This window comes from Mesoplodon mirus (genome assembly GCF_964341445.2).
Source record: "Mesoplodon mirus genome assembly, chromosome: 2".
Lineage (NCBI taxonomy): Eukaryota > Metazoa > Chordata > Mammalia > Artiodactyla > Ziphiidae > Mesoplodon > Mesoplodon mirus.
Window position 1 is genome coordinate 168,879,161 of NC_138977.1, and position 27,544 is coordinate 168,906,704.

At 36.7% G+C, this 27,544-nt stretch overlaps 1 protein-coding gene and 1 pseudogene across 11 annotated transcripts in view; both read right to left on the reverse strand.

The window, feature by feature from the left end:
• LCORL (ligand dependent nuclear receptor corepressor like) overlaps positions 1–27,544 on the reverse strand; it is a 185,218-nt gene that overhangs the window by 130,512 nt on the left and 27,162 nt on the right. The window lies entirely within an intron of this gene.
• Positions 12,871–13,821, reverse strand: LOC309797139 (selenoprotein W-like; annotated as a pseudogene). The gene is made up of 2 exons (XR_014296144.1): positions 13,657–13,821; positions 12,871–13,456 (listed from the first exon to the last, which is right to left on the reverse strand). The product of XR_014296144.1 is annotated as a selenoprotein W-like (transcript).

Below are 27,544 nucleotides of genomic sequence, written 5' to 3' on the forward strand. Positions count from 1 at the left end.
CATTTAAAGTTTCTCTCCTTCTCTTTTTTCTTAGATTTAAAAAGAATTCTTTTTTGATTCCTTGATCTTCTCTATTGTATGTCTGTTTTCTTATCCATTAATTCCTGTCCCTGCTTTTATTTCTTCCTGCCGTCTATTTTATTCTGCTCTTATTTTTTCTTCCTGAAATGGAAGAGCTCATTAACTTTCAGCCTGTCTTCTTTTCTTCTTTTCTGTCTTCATTTAAAGTTACTGATTGCCATCTAATAAGCTGCATTCCAGTCATATTTTCTCATCATTAAGTCGAAATATTCCCTAATTTTCATTATGTCTTCTTTTCAGGTTCACAGTTTTTAGAAGTGTAGTTCTTAATTTCCAAATATATATGGATAGTCTATCCTTTTAATAGATTTCTAACTTAATCACACTGTAGTAAAAGAAAATACCCAACATGATTTCAATCTTGAAATTTTCTGAGACTGTCCTTATGGTCAATACACAATTTTTGAAAATTCTCTGCATATGCTTGGAAAGAGTAGTAGATACTCTGAAATTGCTGGATGCAATTTTACAGTTTTGGTTTTTCAATGCCTGTTTTTTCTATCAATTGTTGAGAAAAGTAAGCAAAATATTCTAGGAAATTGTGGCTTTGTCTATTTCTCTTTTTTACTTCTTTGAAATTTTGCTTTATGTTTTTGAAGCTACGTTATTAAGTGCTCATAATTTTATAATTGTTATATCATCCTGGTGAATAGAACTTCATATAATTACAAAGTGAACCTTTTTATTTCTAGCAATGATTTTTGCATTCGACTCTATGGTCTTTTGTTACACCCCTATAAAACACTTTTTGTTATTGTTTCCATAATGTCTTTTTCAATTATTTCTTTACAACCTTTCTGTATTATTAAATAATATGGAATTTCTTTTTCTAAAACACTACAACATTTTGTCAAAATTTAGTAATTTAAATTTAAGAGTTTATATTTGGGTTTAAATTCCTTATCTGTTTTTGTTCTATTTGTATCAAGCTTCTATTTTTCGCCTTTCTTGCAAACTTTGGAATTCACTGAATATTTAATGTTTAATTTTGTTTTTCCTCTTTCAATATGATAATTATGCCCTCTATTTCTATTCTTTTTGAGGTTATCCCAGAAATTAGGATATAGGTCTAACATTAATCAAAATCTTTACCCATCCTTCTAGGACTTAGACCTCCTTCCTATTTATGCTATTGCTCTATATACTTCACTAAACACTATGTTTGCACACATATTTACCACTGTCTCTGCTCTTCATTACTTATATCTCAGAGCATTCATCTAGGAATACTTTGCTTCTGCCTGAAGTACCTCCTTTAGTGAATATGTGTTGCTGTTAACACCCTTCCTAAGACTCTGATCAAAAGTACTTAAGTTGTTCTCATAATATACTTCATGCTGCCCTCTCTCTCTCTCCTATATTTTACATTTCTTTCTCTTTCCTTAACTGCATTTAATTTCTTCTACCACATATATTCCACTTCACAAATTCCCTCTATTGCACAATCAGCTGACAAATACATCCTCTGATTTTTTAAGTCAATTTTATAGAGATAAAATTGTCATATAATACTATGTACCCATTTAAAAAATAAAGTTCAATAAATTTTGACAAATGCATATTTTCATTTAACTAAGAACATAATCAAGCACAGAATATTTCTGTCAACTCAAATAGTATGTTTGTGCCATATGAGTATATTTCCTGGAACAACCCAAAGCCCAAAGAAACACTAATCTATTTTCTGTCATTATAAATTAGACTTATCTTTTCTATAGTTGCATATAAATGGAATCAGAGCATATATTGTTTTGTGTCTAGCTTCTTTTGCTCAGCCACCTGTTAATGAGATTTATCCATGCTGTTGCATGTATCAACAGTGCTTTTAACTTCTGAGGTGTATTCCCTTATATGGATATAGGGCAAGTTGTTTATTAAGTCTCATGTTGATGGACATTTGAGTTGTTTAAAAGTCTTTGTGAATATATGTTACCATTTCTCTTAAATAAATAAGAGTGTTATTGCTGGGCTGAGTAGTAAGATTGTTCTGGTTTGTCGTTAATATTTTAAGGAATTGTACAGCGGTTCTGCAAAATGGCTGTACTCTTTTACATTCCCACCAGTAAAATATGAGAGATTCAGTTGCACCACATCCTTACCAACATATAGCACTGTCAATCTTTCTAACTTTAGCCACTGTAAGGAACATGTATGGGTATTGTAATTTTCAATTTCTTGATGACTAATGATTTTAAGCATCCTTTCTATTGAAATGTCCATTTTGTTATGGTAACAGGGTTATGCTATGCAATTTGTATCTTATAAGTTATAGTATTTATTTGCATAAAGTTGTTCAAAAGATTTCCTACTACCCTTTTAATGTCTATACAATCTGCAGTGATATCCCTCTTTCATTCTCAATATCAGTTTAATTATCTCCTCTACTTTTTTATTGATCTCTCTGGCAATTTATTGATCTCTTTTAGCAATTTTATTGATCTTTTCAAAATACCACTTGTGGTTTCAATAATTTTTTTGTTCATCCTTTTCTATGGTTTTTATATCTGTCCTACCTTTATTATATTCTTCCTTATAATTATTTTTTGTTTCATTTGCACTTATTATGTGACCTTTGCCCTTTTCTAGTAAAAGCATTTAAAGCTATAAATTTCTCCCTATTCACTACTTTAGCTCCATCTCATAAATTCTGATAAATTGTCTTTTCATTTTTATTCAGTTCAAAATGTTTGTAATTTTCCTTATGATGCATTGTTATGTGCCCAGGTTATAAATGTGTTTATCTTCCAAATATTTGGGAATTTTCCAGAAGTCTGTTACTGAATCCCAACTGAATTCCTTGTGATCATAAAACATGCTTTGTTAGATTACAATCACCTTAAATTTATTGAGATTTGATTTACAGGTGGCACATGATGTACTATGTTGGTGAATATTCCATGTACACTTGAAAAGAATGTGTATTTGCAGTTATTGGGTGGAGTGTACTATAAATGTCATTTAGGCCTAGCTGACAAAGTGTTAAGTCTTCTATATTTCTATTGGTTTTCTGTCTTATCTTTCTCCTTTAAGTTCTGTCAGTTTTTGCTTCATGTATTTTGAATTTATGATATTAGGTGCATATATATTTTTTATATTGTCTCCTTTGTGAATTGATTTCATCATCATTAAAAAATGTTCCCCTTTATCCCTGTTCTAAAGTCTTATCCTTTGGCCTGAAGTCTACTGTGTCTGATGTTACATCAGACACAGCAACTTTCTTATGATTAGCATTTTTTTTTATACAGTTGACCTCTGACGAACATGGGTTTGAACTGTGTGGATTCACTCACACGTGGATTTTTTCCAATAGTTAATACTATAGTGCTACACGATCTGAGGGTGGTTAAACCCACAGATGCAGACCACAGATATAGAGGAACCACAAATATGGAAGGCCGACTACAAGTTATAGGCAGATTTTCAACTGTGTGGAGGGATGAAATCCCTAACCCGCTTGTTGTTCAAGGGTCAACTATATATCTTTTTCCATCCTTTAATTTTTAACGTATGTCTTTATATTTACATTGAGTTTCTTGTGGAAAACATAGAGTTGATATTTCAATACAGTGTAAATATCTGCTTTTTAATTGAAGTGTTTAGATGATTAATATCTAATGTAGTTATCAATACGGTTGGGTTTATATCTGCCATCTTGTTATTTGTTTTCTATTTATTCCATCTGTTATATGTTACTTCCCCCAACTCTCACCTCCCGCAATATTCTTTTGGATTGAATAAGGATTTTTTTAATACTCTATTTTATTTCCACTATTTGCTATTATTAGCTCGACCTCTTTTTAGTTTTTTAGTGCTTGCTACTATAGGATTTATAATGTTCATTTTAACTTTTCAGTCTACCTTCAAATATTATAATATGACTTAATAGACAATGTTAGGAGCAGTATATATCCATGCTCCACCCCCATTCTCGGTGCCACGGTTATATATTTTACATCCACGTCTGTTATAAATCCCACCATACATTACTTATACTTTAAAAGATAAATTATTTTAAAGAAATTTTAAACAGGTCTCTCCTACATTTACGCACATATTTACAATCTCTATAATCTTTTTTTCCTTTGTGTAGACCTTATGTCTAAAGAACTTCCTTCAATATTTATTGTACTAAAAGTGTGCTAGCAATGACTTCTTTCAGCTATTGTTTTTCTGGAAAAAAAATCATTCTGTCTTCACTTAAAAAAAAACATTTTGTTAGGTACAGAATTCTAGGTTGACAGCTTTTGATGCCAGCACTTTAAAGATATCCTTCCATTGTCTAATGGTTTGCAAAGTTCCTGACTGTCTGCAGTCCTTCTCATCTTCGTTCCTCTGTAGTAATGTGTCTTTTTTTCTGGCTGCTTTCAAAATTTCCTCTTTATCACTGACTTTGCGCAATTTGATTATTATGTGCTCTGGGTGGCTTTCTATGTGTATATTCTACTTGGGATAAATAAGTTGAGCTACCTGGATCTGTGCAGGGTTATAGTTGTTATCAAATTTGGAAAACTCATTGGGGAAAAATTATTTCTCCCAATATTTTTTGTATGGCCTCCTTTTGTTCTGGATTCCAATTCAGTATTGTTAGACCACTTGATATTGTTCCAAAAATCACTAATGCACAGTTTACTTTTTTCCCTAGTTCTTTTTCTACCTGTTCTGTATTTTGGGTATTTTCTGTTGCTATGTTTCAATTCACTGATCTTTTCTTCTGCAGTGCCTAGTTTGCAATAGGAAACCAGATATTTAAAATATATAATTTGAAGAGTTCTGACATATGCATATGCCCATAAAACCATTACCACAATCAAAAAAACTAACACTTGCAACACTTCCAAACACACGCTCACTTTTTTTTAAAATAAGTTTATTTATATATATATTTGGCTGCGTTGGGTCTTCGTTCCTGCATGCAGGCTTTCTCTAGTTGCTGTGAGTAGGGTCTACTCTTTGTTGCAGCACGTGGGCTTCTCATTGTGGTGGCTTCTCTTGTTGCAGAGCATGGGTTCTAGGCACGCGGGCTTCAGTAGTTGTGGCACACAGGCTCAGCAGTTGTGGCTTGCGGGCTCTAGAGTACAGGCTCAGTAGTTGTGGTGCACAGGCTTAGTTACTCCATGGCATGTGGGATCTTCCCGGATCAGGGCTCGAACCCGTGTCCCCTGCATTGGCAGGTGGATTCTTAACCACTGTGCCACCAGGGAAGCCCCCTGCTCACTTGTTTTTAATCCATCTATCCCTCTACTCAGAACCCTAGGCAAACACTATAGATTAGTTTACATTTTCTAGAATTTTACAAAAATAGAAACTTACAGTACAGACTCCATTTTTTTTTTTTTTTTGCCTGACCCGTTTCACTCAGCAGAATGATTTTGAGTTTTATCCATACTGTCACCTGTATCATTACTTTGTTATTTTATTTTCTAGTATACTCTATCGTATGGAATTATCCAGTCAGATGTCTGTGGATATTTTCATTTTTCTTGCATATATAATTAATAGTGAAATGGTTGGGTTATATGGTAGGTTTATGTTTACCTTTTTCAAATTAATTTATTTTTTAAATTGAAGTACAGTTGATTTACAGTGTTGTGTTAATTTCTGCTGTACAGCAAAGTGTCTCCATTTTACAGATATATACATTCTTCTTTATATTCTTTTCCATTATCGTTTATTCCAGGATATTGAATATATAGTTCCCTGTGCTATACAGTAGGACCTTGTTGTTTATCCATTCTATATGTAATCATTTGCACCTACTAACCCCAAACTCCCAGTCCATCCCTCCCCCACCACCCTACCCCTTGGCAACCCCAAGTTGTTTAGGTTTTTAAGAAATCAAAATGTTTTCATAAGTTATTATATCATTTTATGCAAAAATCCTTAACAAAATATTAGTAAGCCAAATCCAACAACACATGAAAAAGATCATACACCACAATCAAGTGGGATTCATCCCAGGGCCACAGGGATGGTTCAACATATGCAAATCAGTCAGTGTGACAGACCACCTCAATAAGAGACAAAAACCACATGATCATCTCAAGAGATGCAGGAAAACCATTTGATAAAATTCAACATCTATTCATGATAAAAACTCTTACCAAAGTGGGTGTAGAGGGAACATATCTCAACATATTGAAAGCTATTTATGACAAACCCACAGGCAACATAATACTCAATGGCGAAAAGCTGAAAGCCTTCCCACTAAAATCTGGAACAAGACAAGGATGCTCACTCTTCTCACCACTTCTATTCAACATAGTATTGGAAGTCCTAGCCACAGCAATCAGACAAGAAAAAGAAATAAAAGGTATCCAAATTTTAAGGGGTAAAATTGTCATTATATGCAGATGACATTATACTATATATAGAAAACCCTAAAGACTCCACATAAAAACTACTAGAACTGATAAAGGAATTCAGCAAGGTAGCAGGATACAAGATTAACATACAGAAATCTGTTGCATTTCTTTACACTAATAATGAAATATCAGAAAGGGAAAGTAAAAAAAAAAATCCCTTTTAAAATCACATAAAAAAAATAAAGTACTTAGGAATAAACCTGATCAAAGAGGTGAAACACTTATATGCTGAAAACTATAAAGTACTGATAAAGGAAACTAAAGATTCAAGGAAATGGAAAAATATCCCATGCTTTCGGATTAGAAGAATTAGAATAGTTTAAACGGCCATACTACCTATCCAAAACAACCTACAGATTTAATGTGATCCCTACCAAATTATGCAGGATATTTTTCACAGATTTAAAACAAAGAATCCTAAAATTTATATGGAACCATAAAAGACCCAGAATTGCCAAAGCAATTCTGAGGGAAAAGGACAGAGCTTGGAGGCATAACCCTCCCAGACTTCATACAATGCTACAAAGCTACAGTAATCAAAACAGCATGGTACTGGCACAAAACAGACATATAGGTCAATGGAACAGAATAGACAGCCCAGAAATAAAACCATACACCTGTGGTCAATTAATCTTTGACAAAGGAGGCAAGAATATACAATGGAGAAAAGACAGTCTCTTCAGCAAGGGGTGCTGGGAACGCAGGACAGCTGCATGTAAATCAGTGAAGTTAGAACACTCCCTCACACCATACACAAAAATAAACCCCAAATGGTTTGCAGAGTTAAATGTTAAGACATGACACCATAAACCTCCTAGAAGAGAACATAGGCAAAACATTTCTGACGTTAAGTTATAGCAGTGTTTTTCTTAGGTCATTCTCCCAAGGCAACAGAAAAATAAAAAGCAAAAATAAACAAATGGGACCTAGAAAAAAACCTTATAAGCTTTTGCACAGCAAAGAAAACCATAAAATGAAAAGACAACTTATGGAGTGGGAGAAAATATTTGCAAATGATGAGACCAACAAGGGCTTAATTTCCAAAATATAAATACAGCTCAGGGCTTCCCCAGTGGTGCAGTGGTTAAGAATCCACCTGCCAATGCAGGGGACACAGGTTCGAGCCCTGGTCCGGGAAGATCCCACATGCCGTGGAGCAACTAAGCCCATGCATCACAACTACTGAGCCTGTGAGCCACAACTACTGAGCCTGTGTGCCACAGCTACTGAAGCCCACACGCCTATAGCCCGTGCTCCACAAAAAGAGAAGCCACCGCAATGAGAAGCCCACGCACCTCAACGAAGAGTAGCCCCCACTCACTGCAACTACAGAAAGCTCACGCGCAACAACAAAGACCCATACAACCTTAAATAAATAAATAGATAGATAGATAGATAGACTCAACTCAAGGGCTACTTAAATAAAAACAAAAACAAAAAAATAGCTCATACAACTCAATTACAAAAAAACAAACAACCCAATCAAAAACTGGGCAGAAGAACTAAATAGACATTTCTCCAATGAAGATATGCAGATGGCCAACAGGCATATGAAAAGATGCTCAACATCACTAATTATTAGAGAACTGCAAATCAAAACTACCCTGAGGTATCACCTCATACCAGTCAGAATGGTCATTACCAAAAAGTCTACAAATAAATGCTGGAGAGAGTGTGAAGAAAAGGAAACCTTCCTACACTGTTGGTGGGAATGTAAGTTGGTACAACCACTACGGAAAACAGTATGGAGGTTCCCTAAAAAACTAAACATAGAGCTACCATATGATCAGCAATCCCACTCCTGGGCATATATCCAGAAAAGATGAAAACTCTAATTCGAAAAGATACACGCACCACTATGTTTATTGTAGCACTATTCACAATAGCCAAGGCATGGAAGCAACCTAAGTATCCATTAACAGATGAATGGATAAAGAAGATGCATATATATGCAGTGGAATGTCACTCAGCCATAAAAAGAATGAAATATTGCCATTTGCAGCACATGGATGGATCTAGAGTTTATCACACTAAGTCAATTAAGTCATACAAGGGAAAGACAAATATCCTATGATATCACTCATATACAGAACCTAAAAAATAATACAAATGAACTATTTACAAAACAGAAACAGATTCACAAACATAGGAAACAAATTTATGGTTACCAAAGGGGAAAGGGGGGGAGGGATAAATTAGGAGTTTGGGATTAGCAGATACAAACTACTATATATTAAATAAACAACAAGGTCCTACTGTATAGCACAGGGAACTATGTTCAACATCTTGTAATAAACTATAATGGAAAAGAATATGAAAAACAACATATATGTATAACTGAATCATTTTGCTATACACCAGAAACTAATACAATGTTGTAAATTAACTATACTTCAATTCATAAAAAGTTATTGTATCGTTTTACATTCTCACCAGCCATGTACAAATGTTACATTATGGCTTCTCAACCCCAACATCACTTGGTATGGTCTACTGTGTGTTTTTCTTTTGTTTACTTTTTTTTTTCTTTTCAACCATTCAAATGACTTAAAACCTTCCTAATGTCATGATATCTCATTGTGATTTTTATTTGCATTTCTCTAATGATTAGTGATGTTGATCATCTTTTCACATGCTTACTGCCATTCATATGTCTCTATTAAAATATTTTGCAAAATTTTTAATTGGGTTGTTTGACCTCTTATCATTGAGTGGTAAGAGCGTTTTTGTTTGTTTTTAAATATATTCTGGATACTATCCTTTTGTCTGATATATATGTTGTCGCTGTTTCCTCCCAGCTTCTGGCCTTCCTTTCTGTTTTCTTAATGGTGTCTTCCAAGGAATAAAAGTTAATTTTGATGAAGATCAATTCATCCATTTTTTTCCTTTACGGTTGTTGTTTTTGTGCTCTAAGAAACTTTCTCTACACCAAGGCTGCAAAGCTCTTCTCTGAAAACTTTTAGAAATTTAAGTTTTACATTTAGGGCTATGGTCCATTTTGATTATTTTTTGTGAATGGTGTGATAGAGCTGATGTTCTTCTTTTCTATATTGATATCTATTTGACCCAGCACCATTTGTTGAACCATTTCTTTCCTTTTTAAATTCTCCATTTTCCTCTTCATTATGTTCATGCTATCCTTTTAATTCTTGAGTATACTTAGGAAATTTTAATAGTTTTCACATCCTTATCTACTAATTCTATTATCTGTTAATTCTGGTTCTAATTCTATTGACTGATATTTTTCCTGATTATGAGCTAAATTTTCCTGCTTTTTTGCATGTCAAGTAATTTTATTCGGATGCCAGACATTATGAATTTTTATACTGTGAGTCCTTTTTTTTCCCCTTGAAGAGTGTCACATTTCATTCATTCAGGAAGTTAACTTACTTGAAGATCATTTTGAGGCTTTGAAAAAGGCTTTAAGGAAAGAAGCAGAAAAGCCTTTCCACTACTACCTTTAGTTTTCTTGGATCTCCACTGAATACCTCTTGTATTCCATGACTGTACTTATCCCGGTTGGTGGGAAACTAAATGGTTCCCAGCCCTGTGTAAGTTCTGAAAATTGTTCAAATTATAGCTCACTGGCACTTGTCCTTTCCTAAAGATGTTATTTATCAGGGCTTGTAGAATGTCATCCTACATATGCATGAAGTGGTTTTCAGCCAGATTCAAGGGTACCCTATGCTGGTTTCTTGAGCTCTTTCTCCATGTAGCTCTCTCCTTTCCAGTATTATGCTCCACAAGTTCCAGCCACTCACATACACCACCCTAAAGGCTGACTGACCTTTGTCTTCTCCAGTCAGTGAGACCACTTTTTGGGCCAATCCTACCTATGCTACAGTCTGGAAACTACCTCCGGGCAAAAAGCTGGAGTGATCATTAGTTTCCTTTTCCTCAGGGACCACAGTTCTGTGCTGCCTGTTTTCCAATGTCTGAAACAAATTTCTTTTAAATATACAGTCCAGTTTCCTAGCTGTCTATAGTGGAGGATAAGTCCAAACCCTCTTACTTCCTCATGGTCAGAGGTGGAAGTCCATTCTCTGACTTGCTGATTTCAGTAATTTTAATTAAACAAGTTTTATAATGTTCTTTTTCAAATATTTAACATCTTATTTACAGTTCCCCATTTCTTGCAGATATTTAGGTCTGTCACTTCTTTAAATATGGTAAGCACAGTGATTTAAAAAATTAGTATCTGATCATATAGTGTACATATATGTATATATATATATATGTATATATATATGTAGTCTTTTATGGGTTGGTTCTGCTGTCTGATGGGTCTTGCTCATCTTGCCTTGTTTCTTTGTGCACTTAATTCAGTACTTACTGGCTTTTACCATCAAAAGATTAAAAATTCCCTAAGGCCTAGGATGGATGTGCCCTCCTCCAGAGATGCTTATCATTTGTTTCCAGAAAGCATCTAAGGGCACCGTCAGCTAGAAACCACCTTGTGGTAAACAGAATAATTAATGGCTCCACAGAGAAATCCATGTTCCAATACCCAGTACCCATGAATAAATTATGTTACATAGCAGAGAGGAATTAAGATTGCAAATGTTATTAAGGTTCCTAATCGCTCACCTTAAAATGAGATTAACATGGTGGACACAGTATAATCACAAGGATCTTTAAACTTGGAGGAAGGAGGCAGAACAATCAGAATGAAAGACGGCATTATGAGAATGACTCAACTGATTACTGCTGGCTTTGAAGATGGAAGGGGACCACAAGGCATGGAATGCTGGCAACCTTTAAAAGTTAGAAAATGCAAGAAAATGGATTCTGCCCCTAAAGCCTTCACAAGGAAACACAGCCCTGCCAACAGCATGATTTTAGCCCACCGAAGCCCATCTCAGGTTTCTGACCTCCAGAACTGTAAGATAAATTAATGTTGTCTTGAACCATAGAATCTGTGTTAATGTATTACAACAGCGATAGAAAACTAATATACACTTGTCTTAGTCCATTCAGGCTGTTATAACAAAATACCAGAGACTGGGTGGCTTATAAACAGCAGTAAGATAATAAATTAATGTTGTCTTAAATCAAAGAATCTGTGTTAATGTATTACAACAGCAATAGGAAACTAATATACACTTGTCTTAGTCCATTCAGGCTGTTGTAACAAAATACCAGAGACTGGGTGGCTTATAAACAGCAAACATTTATTCCTCACAGTCCTGGAGGCTGAAAGTCCAAGATCAGGGTGCAAGCACAGTCAGATTCTGGTAAAGGCTCTCTTCCAGGTTACAGAATGCCAACTTCTCCCTGTGTCCTCACACAGTGGAAGGGGCAAGCTAGCTCTCTGGGGCCTCCTTTATAAGGGCAGTAATCCCAATCATGAGGGCTCCACCCTTAGGACCTAATCACTTCCTGAAGGTCCCACCTCCTAATACCATCTCTTTGGCCCTTAGGTTTTCCACCTAGGAATTCTGGAGAGACACAAAACATTCAGACCACAGCAACACTTCAACCAATTTCATGGCCTGAAGTTCCTTGATTGACTCAGGGTACAGGTCTGTTAGAAGGCCAGTCTGTGACAAGTTCAATCTCAGATATTTTCCTTCCTTTACGTTTTCCTTTTCCTGCTTTGATCATCAGGCAACCTCCTGGGTCTGCAGGGAAAAAAGATGATATAGGTCTGGTTGCATTTACCCTGAAGGCAAGGTCCTCTAAAGTCCCAGCTTAATTTGGATAGGAATATAAGGATATCTACCTTGAACAAGTTACAGGACTTGAATTCTGATCCTCTTGGCTAGTCAGCCAGGAAAGAACAAATAAAACAAATGACTTCACGCTTAAGCAGTTTTTTACCTCTTATTTTCTTCTTACTTCTAACATTAGCCTGGGTATTCCCAACTATCTTTTCAGCTCTTAAAAAAAATTTTTTTAACCTAGCATTTTCCATTGTTTTCAGCAGAAGGATTGATCTAGATAACTTAGATCACCCTTACCAAAAGCCAAAATTCCTAGTTCATTTTGTTTGACTATAGAGTTCATTTATATAAGTACATGCAGTTTATCCATTTCTCTGTTGAGAACTGTGTGACTTTTCACTTTTTTTGTTATTACAAACAGAACTGCATTAAAAATCTTCATAAATGTGTGATCCTGTCCAAGTGTTAAGAGTTTTCTGGGGTAGAAATCTATAAGTGGAAGAATCACTTGGCTCTCAAGTATGAACATTTTCAACTTTACTAGATACTGCACTATATGGTTGAATCATCCTACAGTTCTAACAGTAATGTTAAAGAGTTCCTGTTTCCCACAAATACTCGCCAAAACTTGGTATTACCAGGCTTTATATTTGTCACACATATGAAAATAAAATCACTTATTTTAATTTGCAGTTACCTAATTATTACTAAAATTTAGCGTATTTTGAAATGTTGTATTTTCACATTGCCCTTTTGCCACTTTTCTTTTTTTTTTTTTTTACATTTTAACCTCATCAACGTTTATTGAGTTGTGAACCGTTGCAATCACTGCTGAAATGTGAGACTCACCCGTCCTGATCCGCTCTCGGCTTCCCCTTGAAAAGGAAGCCTGGAGCAGGACCGCCCCAAACACCAGAGGGTAGAAGGAAGACATGGTGGGGGTGCAGGGAGATGCGGGACAGCGGGGGAAAGGAAGGAAGCAGGACCAGCGTGCAAAGTTAAGACTCCTGGGGACACACGCACACTCCCACACACGCAGGCAAAGACCAGGGCTGTCCATCTCTACCCCAACCGGTAGCCGTAAGAACATCAGGGAAGGACCAGGCGTCCACGAGACATTTCAGTCCTTCCTGTCATGAAGCGTCTGCCGAGAGGGGCTGGGCCAAGGTCACTGGACTCTGCCTTCAGGGCCCATCAGGCCTGAGCCAAAGTGGCTTTGATGGCGGCCACCAGCTTCAGAAACTTGCTCTCCGTGTCCACATAGCCATCGCTTCCCTTCTTGGAGTGAACCAACTTCCCCGCTACCAACACTTCAAAGAAACCGGTGACCTGGGGCGTCCCCTCGCCACACTGGGAAGAGGGAGAGGTGTTGGCAGGACTGAGATGCCCTCCTGGGGACACCCGCCGTTGCCCAAGGAATGGAGAATGGGGGCGAAGGGTGGGGCTGACCCACACCACCCCCGCTGCCATCCAGGGCTGAAGGACGGACACCCAGGGCTGAGGGACGGACGTGACCCATGTTTGACTCCTTCCCCATCCCCAGGACCCACGATGTCCAGGCGTCCAGGGAACTCATCTTCTAACTTCTTCTTAAGCTGAAGATACTTGGACTTGTAGCCTCAAGCGCCACAATAAACGACTCGAACGGGAACAGCCATGATTCCGGACCGGAGCATCCGCTACAGTCCGAACACCCGATCCGCACCGCGCCGAGAAAAGGTCCTTTTGCCACTTTTCAACTGAACCACTGGCTTTTCAAAAATTCAGTCAGTTTTAGTATTCTGGGTAATAATTAGCAATTTCATGAACTGTACCCTTCCCCACCCCCCCAGTTATGGCTTGATTTTTCATTTTGTTCTCTTATACCAGAAGTTTTGCAGGGGGCTTTTTGAGGTATAGCTGATTTTAATATTTTTTTCAGAGGTTTTTTTTTGGGGGGGGGGTTGTCTTGTTGTAATGTAGCATAAACAAACTTTTTTTTGTATCTTGTATTATGGTTTGTACATTTTTTCTTGTATAAGAAAAAAATTTTTAAGTCATAGGTAATTATTCTATGTGTATGTATACAATTTTGAAGTTTTGCTTTACAAATGTAGTCCTTTAATCCATTAGAATTCATTTTTATGAAGAGTCTAATATAGAAATCTAATTTTATCCCAAGCGCCATTCCATCTCAACTGATTAGTAAGGCTATCTTTATGTCCTAAGCAATCCCAAAATGCAAGTCTGGATTTTTTTTTATTAATACTTTACTGAGATATAATTTCCTACCATAAAATTCACTCATTGTAAGTATACAATTCAATGATTTTAATATATATACAAAGGTGCACAATCATCACAACAATCTAATTTTAGAACATTCCATCACCTCCAAAAGAACCCTTCTGCCCATCTAGTCTCCTCATTCCTACAACCAACCCCAGGTACTGATTAATCCACTTTCTGTCTCTATAAATTTGCCTTTTCTGGATATTTCAAATAAATAAAATCATGTAATATGTGCACTTTTCTGTCTGGCTTCTTTCACTGAGTATAATGTCTGATGTTCATCTATGTTGTAGCACATATTAGTACTTCACCACATTTGTATATCCATTTGACAGCTGATGGAACTTTGGGTTGTTTCTACTTTTTGTCTTATTGTCAATAATGCTGCTATGGGCATTTGTGGACGTATATTATCATTTCTATTGGGTAAGTACACATAGAAATGAAATCTTTGGGTCATATAGTATTTTTATGTTTAAGATTTTAGGAAACTGCCAAACTGTCTTCCAAAGTAGCTAGACCATTTTATATTCCCACTAGCAATTTCTCCACAGTTTACCAACACTTGTCTTTTCAATTACAGCCATTTTAGTGAGTATGAAGTGATATCTCATTTTCCTAGTGATTAATGATATTGAACATCTTATTATGTGCTACTGGTAATTCAAATATGTTCTTCAGTGAAATGTCTATTCAAATCCTTTGCTTATTTTTTAGTTGGGGTCATTTGTCTTCTCATTATTGAGCTATAAAAGTTCATATGGATATAGGTCCCTTATCAGATATATGATCTATCTGCAAATATTTTCTACAAGTCTGTGCGTTGTCTTTTCACATTCTTGATGATGTCTTTTGAAGCACAAAGGTTTGTAACTTTGATTAAGCCCAACTTATCAACCGTTTTTTGTGGATCTGTTTTTAGGCTCTCCATTCATTGATCTGTTTTTCTACTCCTAAGTGCATACCACAATGTGTTAAAGATTACTATTTTATAATTTGAAAAAATATTCTTAATACCATTCAATGATTTTCTTAACAAAGGTCAAACATATCATTTATTGGAGTTATTCTTGCTTATAGTTCTTATGGCCAACTAAAAATGTTAACTTCTAAAAAAAACTTGTTTCTTTTTGGTATACATGGATGTGGCCAATTTATATCCAGTAAACTTGCTAAACTCTTCTAGTAGTTTTAATAACATATCTATAGATTCTCTTACATTTTTATACACAAACACCTGTGGAAAACCACAACTGTATTTTCTCTTTCAAATCACTGTGCTTCCCCCCCACCTCCTTAATTTAATTGTTTTGACTAAGGCCTCCAGTTAATGTTAAACAGAACTGGTAATACCCTAAAATACATACACAAGAAATAGGTGAGAATGACAGCACACTTCACATCCAAAACTATGCAATCTAGAAGATAACAGAATGATACCTTTAAAGTGTTGAAAGAAACTATCAACCCAGAATTCTATATTCAACAAAAGCACCTTTCAAAGATGAAGGTGAAATAAAGACATTTCAGACAGACAAAAACTGAAAGACTAATTATGAGAAGATCTGCACTACAAGAAATGTGAAAGGAAATTCTTCAGGCAGAAGAAAATGTTACCACCCAAACATCTGGATTTATGGAAAGAAGTTAAGATTCCCCAAAAATGGTTAAGATGAAAGGAAATATAAAAGAAAATTTCCCATTTTGGGGGATCTAATCAAACTTGAAAGCTTTTGCACAGTCAAACACAATCAAAATGAAAGGACAACCTACAGAGTGGGAGAAAATATTTGCAAATGATGTGACCGACAAGGGCTTTATTTCCAAGATATAAAAACAACTCATACAACTTAATAATAAAAATACAAACAAGCCAATCAAAAAATGGGCAGAAGACCTAAACAGACAATTCTCCAAAGAAGACATACAAATGGCCAACACAACCTGGAAAGCTGTGCATGCTGCATCTTGACAGGTACTTTAGCACCCTCAGAAGTCAATTTTTCTAGGCTGATTCAGTGAGGTACATAAATATATTGTTTTGTTTTTGTTTATAGTTCCAAGTCAACTGATTTTCCTGATTAGTGATGAGATAGAGGAATGCTGAGATAAAAAGAATTTTGCTAGGAAATAGATCTAGTAAAGACACTAATATTTCCATAACCCAAACTCCAACAAACAAACAAACAAAAAAAAAAAACAAGGAAAACAGTATGGAGGATCCTTAAAAAACTAAAAATAGAGGTACCATATGATCCAGCAATCCCACTCCTGGGTATGTACCCAGAAAAGATGAAAACTCTAATTTGAAAAGACACATGCACCCCAATGTTCACAGCAGCACTATTTACAACAGCCAAAGTGTCCATCAACAGATGAAAGGATAAAGAAGATGTGGTATACACACACACACAGAGACACACACAGAGACACACACACACACACACACAGAGGAATATTACTCAGCAATAAAAAAGAATGAAACATTGCCATTTGCAGCACATGGATGGACCTAGAGACTATCATAAATAAGTCAGACACAGAACGACAAATACCACATGGTATCACTCATGTGGAATCTAATAAATAATACAAATGAATTTATTTACAAAACAGAAACAGACTCAAAGACATTGAAAACAAAGTTATGGTAAGGGGGAAGAGGGAAGGATAAATTAGAAGTATGGGATTAACAGATACACACTACTATATATAAAATAAACAACAAGGATTTACTGCATAGGAAAGGGAACTATATTTAACATCTTGTAATAATCTATAATGGAAAATAATCTGAATATATACTTACATATATATACATATATATATATACATACATATATCTGAATTACTTTGCTGTACACCTGAAACTAACACAATATTGTAAACCTACTATACTTCAATTACAAAAAAAAAGAGACATTTTCCCAGTTTTAACTGCTCTAAAAGATAACTGACTAAAGTAAAAGTAGTAGTAATAGTGGTTAATAGCATATGTAAAATTTTTGCAAATAATATATTTAATGAAGAATTTAAATCCAGAAACTCAAGAAAACAAACCACTCAAAAAAAGGGCGAGGGTAACAGATTTGAACAGACACATCACAGAAAACAAATGGATGGCAAATTAGCATACAAAAAGGTACTCCACATCATTTATCATTGATATGCAAATTAAAATCCCAACAAAATATTACACACCTATTTGAATGGCTAAAAAGAAACTGCTAATACCACATGCTTCTAAGGATGCACAACAACTGGATTTCTCATAAATTATAGGAAGGAATGCCAAATGGCACAACTTTGGAAAACAATTTGATAATTTCTAACAAGCTATACACACATCACCACGTGATCCAACAATCCCACTCTTATTTAACCAACAGAATGAAAACTACATTTATACAAATACCTGTACACAAGTGTTTGTAGAGTTTCATTCACAATTACCCAATGTCCTTCAACTGTTGAATGCATAAACAGTGATACAAGAGACTACTACACATCAAAAGGAATAAACTATTGATACATGCAACAACATGGATATATCTGAAATGCATACTGTTAAGTGAAGGAAGCCAGACTCAAAAGTACATACTGTATGATTCCATTCATATAACACTATAGGGTCAAAATCAGATCAATGGTTGTTAGTGCTTGGGTATGGGTAAGGAGATGACTACCAAAGAGTAAAAAAGAACTTTTGGGGATGGTCAAACTGTTCTATATCTTGAATGCTGAGGAGTTGGTTATCCAACTGTTAGTGTGTGAGAACTCACAGAACTATACTTTGTAAATTATACCTCAATAAACCTCACCAATGGGACTTCCCTGGCAGTCCAGTGGTTAGGACTCTGCACTTCCACTGAAAAGGGGCACAGGTTTGATCCCTGGTCAGGGTATTAAGATCCCGTAAGCCATGTGGCGCAGCCCAAAAAAATCCTTGCCCAAAATTTTAAATACGGCATAACATGATTTTTGAAGCAGAGAAAAGTGAAAGTCATTATTGAGAACTATATGAACTGTGAAGTTTAGGCAACTTGATAGGTTATCCTTATGAAAAATAAAGTCAACATAAATGACGTCAGGGTTGAGAGTAAAGATGGAAGAATGAAAATTAGATGGCACAGTCATCAATGAGTGTGGAAAGGTAACAGCTTTCTGCACGCTCATGGCATACTAAAAATCTCATGATCTTCAAAAATAAAGACCCTTTTGAACCAAAGTAGAACAATGATTTAAAAGCAAAAGTATGATACAAGTACACATAGAAAAACTATTTTCAAAAAAAGCTTTTGAGACTAAAAGGATGAGAAGGCAAATATAAGGACGATGTGATATGTTCATATGAATGAGATTTTATAGGAGAGCTCATGAGATGAATCTAATCCCTCCCCAATAGGTGAAATCAATGTCTATATGTATAGTCAACCCTCTGTTCTGGTCAGGTGTTCTTAACCTGTCTCAACTCTATTCATCACACTCTATTCATTCCTTTTTCGTTTCCTCTATAGGCCTCTACTTGTTCTTCTCCATTCCACCTTTTGTCTACTAAAGCCCAGGTCTTCTAAGAAAGCATCCCTAATTAAACCATTCCTCATTAATATCTGTTTGTCTTTAAATGCCTGTTGTATATTTTTTGTGCCACACAATTTAAATATCTAAGCTATATCAATGAAGCCTTTCCAAACCCAAGTGTAACTAAACTCAACTGAATTCAGGAAACTGGGGTTCTGGTAGTTATACCTTTTAAATTTGAATATGAGTTCAGAAATATCTTGAGAAATCTACTGTTCCATAAGCCATAAAGAGGCATTCTAATATTTGGCATCTAAACCTATCCCATGATAGCCTCATATTTCTAGATAGATTAACAAAACCCAAAGCAAACAGAAACCAAAACAAAAAACCCACCTCTCTTTAGAAGATGCATCCAGATCTTTGGTTTGGAAAATACAGTCGCCAAATCTACTACAAATAAGAAGAAGAACGAGTCTTTTTTCCCTTTCCTAGAACAAAAGACAAGCCCTGGGCAAAAATTTGAAGTCTTCTCCCCCCTCACCCAAAAACTCACATTTTCCTTTCTTAAGTTCTCTTTGGCTCACTAATACCATTTCTGAAGGTCTAAAATTATGCTGAAATGAATCTTTCCTCATCTTGGTCAAACAGAGATATATCTGAACTAATGATTACAGAAGTGAAATATACCAAGTGATGGTGAGATATGGGGAATAGTGGGTAACTAAAGTAGAGCAGCAGTAAAACTTGCTGATGATAAGCAACAATATTATAAACTTGAGTGAGGGTAGGTACCCATACTGATGCTTTCTGCACTCCCCACTCTGCTTATAATAATGCTAATTACTAAAGTTGACGTGATACTTACAAATTTAATACTGTATTTTTGTAATGAAAATACATCTGCTACAATGCTTTTCTATTCTTAAATTTACCTTCAGACAAATTCTTGAGTTGCTAGATTCAATTCTGTGTTTTAAAATCTAATTAGATGTATGTAATTATCATTCAAGTAGCAAATGTGAAAAACTGTGACCTATGTAACATACAAACTATCTTTTCCTAAGGTCACAATTATTTAATGAAGTGCTTCTTCAGTAAGTACTCAAATGATAAATCTATTTAAGTGTATCTTTACTTCCATGGTGGCAAATCCATACCACACTCAGTATAAAACTATATTGACTAAAACTATAATTTATACAAAATTTCAATACTTTGTATCTGCTGGAATTCTTCTTTCAAACACTGACTCCTGAACTTAAATGCAATAAACATTAAGGCAAAAGGCAAGAATTCAGACTTTGGAGTTGGAAGAGACAAGAAAAGGTGGTATCTGGGAAGGTTTTCCAGAAATCAGGACATCCAAACTGAGTCTTAATGGAAGAATGAGAATTAGCGAGGCAAAACAAGGAAGGGCACATTACACATTTAGCAAAGGAGAGCAGCATGCGTAAAGAGATAGGGGAAAAAAAGCTTAATATGCTTAAATGTAGCACTACCCAACAGAACTCTGTGTAATGATAGAAATGTTCTGTACTTGGGCTCTCCAGTACAGGTGATGAAGAACTGATTTTTAAATTTTAAGTTTCAACTAATTTAAGCAGCATGTCTAAAAGCTGAAAAAGTATGGTAAAAGAAAGAAGGGCAATATAAAAGGCTGGAGAGATGCACACGACAGGGATCCGGAAGAGCCTAGCACATTTTGCCAAGTAGTTAATATTTACCCTTAGAGCCAGAATGAGCTATGGTAGGCATTTAAGTAGTCAAGAGACAGGATTAGCTTTGCATTCAGAAAAGATCACTCACACAGGAAGTGGCACACAGACACATTAAGGGGAAAGATGAATAAAAGCTAGAATGGTTAGAAAACCAGCAGAAATACAGCAGAGAGAAAACAAGAACATAAATTTAGGCAGAAGAATACCTAAGAAAAAGAGAATGGCTTTAAGCCATATAATACAATTAAATGGAAAAAAAATTAAATGGTGATATAGTTTCATTATTTTCAGGTGGGAGTGAGAGGGGTAAAGATTTCTGGCTTGACACATAGCACAGGGAGATCAGCTGGGTGCTTTGTGACCTCTTAGAAGGGTGGGATACGGAGGGTGGGAGGGAGACGCAAGAGGGAAGAGATATGGGGATATATGCATACGTATTAGCTGATTCACTTTGTTATAAAGCAGAAACTAACACACCACTGTAAAGCAATTATACTCCAATAAAGATGTTAAAAAAATATTAGTGATCGTAAGATTAATGAAATTGTAAGATTTATCTAGTTCTTGTGTAAAAATAGTCCAGTTCCATTGGCTATGCATACTCTTCTTGATTTTTATTGTAGATTTGTTAGCATGTAAACAAATATTTTTCTGGAATAAATAAGACTATGTTCTTCATCCCTGTAAGAACTCAGAGTAAATTCTCACATGGCTAATTTAAAGGCTTTCCATCAGACTCAGCACCATGAATAGGATGGTAGTGCTAACCAGCAGGACAGTTACTTCCATGGATGATGCTATAAAGAGATATTCATTGTTTCAAAAGAAATCACCTCTAGTTCATAAGTCAGGGAACATATTATGACATACAGGACGTGGGGGAGAAAGTAAACAAAGAGATTTATTAAAGCATTAATTGTGATAAAGATGTAATTTCCAAAGGTAAATTGATTTTGCATATATATTGAGTTTTTCATACTTTTCATACATATGATAGTCTAGTAGAATATTCTCTATGGTATTTCCACATCATACATTTAGAAAATATTTTTGTGGGGAAAAACTTTTATATTTGAATAAAGATCTGTTTTACTAACAACAACAACAAAAAAGATGTTAAAAAAAGATTTCTGGCTTGAGAAATTGAGAAACATTCACTGAGACAGAAAATCCATGAAATTTTTTTTTTTTTGTCTTATATGACTGGTAGATATAAAAGGAGTTCACTTTTGGATATGCTAACTTGGCTATGGGCATCAATTAAAACAAAAACATCTGGAGGTAGAAACACAGACCCAGAGATCATCAGTACACAGATGGAAGATGGAGTCTCATTTTCTAATTAATTAAAACAAGTTTTCATCAAGTATCAGAATCAAAATATTTTTAAACTACCATTTGAAAGTTTTTTCTATTTTAGTTGCTAATATTGTAATGACATAATTGTTTTTACTACAAATGTTCAGTATTTCAGTACATAATTGAAGAAAAGTTAGTATGTCTCCTGGTATCATGCTACCCACAAGCCCCTACCCCAAGCCTGCCAACACTCAAACCCTAAAAAAAGCCACACTGTATCCCAACTCAGGCATTCACATAAAGTTGTTCCTTCAGCCTACAGTGCATTCCAACCCCCATTCTTACTCCTAAAACATGTCTAGATAACTCCTACTCATTCTTAAAATCTTGGTTTTAAAAATCACTGAAATCCTAAAATTCCTAGAAGAAAACATAGAGGAAAAGCTCCTTTATACTGGTCTTGGTGATAATTTTTTTAGACATAATGCCAAAAGTACAAACAACAAATGTAAAAATAAACATGCGGGATACATCAAACTAAGAAGCTTCTGCACAGAAACCAACAATGAATAGGCAACCTATAAAAATATTTGCAAACAATGCACCTGATAAAAAGTTAACATCCAAAATATATAGAGACTCACACAACTCAATGGCAAAAAACAATCTGATTAAAAAATGAACAGAGGAACTGAACAGACATTTCTCCAAAGAAGATATACAAACAGCTACAGGTTCATGAAAAGATGCTCAACATCACTAATCACCGGGGAAACGTAAATCAAAAGCACAGTGATATCACCTCATGCCTGTTAGGATGGCTGTTAAACTCCCACCAACACCCTTGAGTACTGTTGGTGGGAATGTAAATTGGTGCAGCCACTATGGAAAACAGTATGGGAGGTCCTCAAAAAATTAAAAATAGAACTAACACATGATCCAGAAATTCCACTTCTGGGTATATATCCGAAGGAAACAAAATCACTATCTCAAAGAAATATCTGCACCCATGTGTTCATCGCAGCAATATTTACAATAGCCAAGTGTACTAAGGAAACAATCTAAGTGTCCATTAGTGGATGAACGGATAAAGAAGATGTGATGTGTATCAACAATGGAATATTATTCAGGCATAAGAAAGAAGGAAATTCTGCCATTTGCAACAACATGGATGAATCTAAGGACATTATGCTAAGCGAAGTTAGCCAGACAAAAACAAGTACTGTATGATCTCACTTATATGTGGAATCTGGAAAAAAAAAAAAAAGTCAAACTCAGTGGTGGTTACCAGAGACTGGAGTGTTAGGGGAGATGCAGCAATGCTAGTCAGAGTATTAAGCCTTCTGCTATAAGACAAATAAGCTCTGGGAATCTAATGTACGGCATGCTGACTAGAGTTAGTAATATTGTGTTGTGTACTTGAAATTTGCTAAGAAAGCAGATTTTAAGCTTTCTCATCACACACACCAAAGAAGTTAACTATGTGAGGTGACAGACATGTTAGTTAACCTGATTGTGGTAATCACTGCACAAAGTATACATATGTCAAATCATCACATTGTATACTTTAAATATATACAATTTTATTTGTCAATTATACCTCAAAAAAGCTGGGGAAGAGTTCCGGGTAAGATGGCGGAAGAGTAAGACGCGGAGAACACCTTCCTCCCCACGGATACACCAGAAATACAGCTACACGTGGAACAACTCCTACAGAACACCTACTGAACGCTGGCAGAAGACCCCAGACCTCCCAAAAGGCAAGAAACTCCCCACATACCTGGGTAGGGCAAAGCGGAGAGATCCCCACACAGAGGATCGGTGCCGAGCGGCACTCACCAGCCCGAGAGGCTTGTCTGCTCGCCCGCCGGGGCGCGCAGCGCTGGAAGCTGAGGCTCGGGCTTCGGTCGGAGCGCAGGGAGAGGACTGGGGCTGGCGGCGAGAACTCAGCCTGAAGGGTGCTAATGTGCCACAGCTAGCCGGGAGGGAGTCCGGGAAAACTCTGGAGCTGCCGAAGAGGCAAGAGACTTTTTCTTCCCTCTTGGTTTCCTGGTGCGCGAGGAGAGGGGATTAAGAGCGCTGCTTAAAGGGGCTCCACGGACGGGCGCGAGTCGCGACTGAAAGCGCGGAACCCAGTGACAGGCGTGCGACGCTGGGGCTGCTGTTGCCGCCGCCAAGAAGCCTGTGTGCGAGCGCAGGTCACTGCCCACACCGCCCTTCCGGGAGCCTGTGCAGCCCGCCACTGCCGGGGTCCCGGGATCCAGGGGCGGCTTCCCTGGGAGAACGCACGGCGCGCCTCGGGCTGGTGCAACGTCACGTCGACCTCTGCCGCTGCAGGCTCGCCCCGAACTCCGTGCCCCTCCCTCCCTCCCGGCCTCAGTGAGCCAGAGTCCCCGAAGAGGCTGCTCCTTTAACCCTGTCCTATCTGAGCGAAGAACAGACGCCCTCCGGCGACCTACATGCAGAGGCGGGGCCAAATCCAAAGCTGAGACCCAGGAGCTGTGAGAACAAAGAAGAGAAAGGGAAACCTCTCCCAGCAGCCTCAGAAGCAGCGGATTAAAGCTCCACAATCAACTTGATGTACCCTGCATCTGTGGAATACATGAATAGACAACACATCATCCCAAATTGAGGAGCCCGGAGTCAGTGCTGTGCCTCTGAGGTGGGAGAGCCAACTTCAGGACACTGGTCCACAAGAGACCTCCCAGCTCCACATAATATCAAACGGCGAAAATCTTCCAGAGATCTCCATCTCAACACCAGCACCCAGCTTCACTCAACGACCAGCAGGCTACAGTGCTGGACACCCTAAGCCAAACAACTAGCAAGACAGGAACACAACGCCACCCATTAGCAGAGAGGTGGCCTAAAATCATAAAAAGTCCACAGACACCCCAAAACACACCACCAGACGTGGACCTGCCCACCAGAAAGACAAGATCCAGCCTCATTCACCAGAACACAGGCACTAGTCCCCTCCACCAGGAAGCCTACACAACCCACTAAACCAACCTTAGCCACTGGGGACAGACACCAAAAACAACAGGAACTACGAACCTGCAGCCTGCAAAAAGGAGACCCCAAACACAGTAACATAAGCAAAATGAGAAGACAGAAAAACACACAGCAGGAGAAGGAGCAAGATAAAAACCCACCAGACCTAACAAATGAAGAGGTAATAGGCAGTCTACCTGAAAAAGAATTCAGAATAATGATGGTAAAGATGATCCAAGATTCTATTTCCCAGATCCAAAATCTTGGAAATAGAATAGACAAAATGCAAGAAACAGTTAACAAGGACCTAGAAGAACTAAAGATGAATCAAGCATCGATTAAAAACACAATACATGAAATAAAAAATACTCTAGATGGGATCAATAGCAGAATAACTGAGGCAGAAGAACGGATAAGTGAGGTGGAAGATAAAATAGTGGAAATAACTGCTGCAGAGCAAAATAAAGAAAAAAGAATGAAAAGAACAGAGGACAGTCTCAGAGACCTCTGGGACAACATTAAACGCACCAACATTCGAATTATAGGGGTTCCAGAAGAAGAAGAGAAAAAGAAAGGGACTGAGAAAATATTTGAAGAGATTAGAGTTGAAAACTTCCCTAATATGGGAAAGGAAATAGTTAATCAAGTCCAGGAGGCACAGAGAGTCCCATACAGAATAAATCCAAGGAGAAATACGCCAAGACACATATTAATCAAACTGTCAAAAACTAAACACAAAGAAATCATATTAAAAGCAGCAAGGCAAAAACAACAAATAACACACAAGGGAATCCCCATCAGGATAACAGCTGATCTCTCAGCAGAAACTCTACAAGCCAGAAGGGAGTGGCAGGACATAATTAAAGTGATGAAGGAGAAAAACCTGCAACCAAGATTACTCTACCCAGCAAGGATCTCATTCAGATTTGATGGAGAAATTAAAACGTTTACAGACAAGCAAAAGCTGAGAGAGTTCAGCACCACCAAACCAGCTTTACAACAAATGCTAAAGGAACTTCTCTAGGCAAGAAACACAACAGAAGGAAAAGACCTACAATAACGAACCCAAAACAATTAAGAAGATGGGAATAGGAACATACATATCGATAATTACCTTAAATGTAAATGGACTAAATGCTCCCACCAAAAGACACAGAGTGGCTGAATGGATACAAAAACAAGACCCATCTATATGCTGTCTACAAGAGACCCACTTCAGACCTAGACACACATACAGACTGAAAGTAAGGGGATGGAAAAAGATATTCCATGCAAATGGAAACCAAAAGAAAGCTGGAGTAGCAATTCTCATATCAGACAAAATAGACTTTAAAATAAGGACTACTAGAAGAGACAAAGAAGGACACTACATAATGATCAAGGGATCGATCCAAGAAGAAGATATAACAATTGTAAATATTTATGCACCAAACATAGGAGCACCTCAATACGTAAGGCAAATACTAACAGCCATAAAAGGAGAAATCGACAGTAACACAATCATAGTAGGGGACTTTAACACCCCACTTTCACCAATGGACAGATCATCCAAAATGAAAATAAATAAGGAAACACAAGCTTTAAATGATAAATTAAACAAGATGGACTTAATTGATATTTATAGGACATTCCATCCAAGAACAACAGAATACACATTTTTCTCCAGTGCTCATGGAACATTCTCCAGGATAGATCATATCTTGGGTCACAAATCAAGCGTTGGTAAATTTAAGAAAATTGAAATTGTATCAAGTATCTTTTCCGACCACAATGCTATGAGACGACATCAATTACAGGAAAAGGTCTGTAAAAAATACAAACACATGGAAGCTAAACAATACACTACTTAATAACGAAGTGATCACTGAAGAAATCAAAGAGGAAATTAAAAAATACCTAGAAACAAATGACAATGGAGACACGACGACCCAAAACCTATGGGATGCAGCAAAAGCAGTTCTAAGAGGGAAGTTTATAGCAATACAATCCCACCTTAAGAAACAGGAAACATCTCGAATAAACAACCTAACCTTGCACCTAAAGCAATTAGAGAAAGAAGAACAAAAACATCCCAAAGTTAGCAGAAGGAAAGAAATCATAAAAATCAGATCAGAAATAAATGAAAAAGAAATGAAGGAAACGATAGCAAAGATCAATAAAACTAAAAGCTGGTTCTTTGAGAAGATAAACAAAATTGATAAACCATTAGCCAGACTCATCAAGAAAAAAAGGGAGAAGACTCAAATCAATAGAATTAGAAATGAAAAAGGAGAAGTAACAACTGACACTACAGAAATACAAAAGATCATGAGAGATTACTGTAAGCAACTCTATGCCAATAAAATGGACAACCTGGAAGAAATGGACAAATTCTTAGAAATGCACAACCTGCCAAGACTGAATCAGGAAGAAATAGAAAATATGAACAGACCAATCACAAGCACTGAAATTGAAACTGTGATAAAAAATCTTCCAACAAACAAAAGCCCAGGACCAGATGGCTTCACAGGCGAATTCTATCAAGCATTTAGAGAAGAGCTAACACCTATCCTTCTGAAACTCTTCCAAAATATAGCAGAGGGAGGAACACTCCCAAACTCATTCTACGAGGCCACCATCACCTTGATACCAA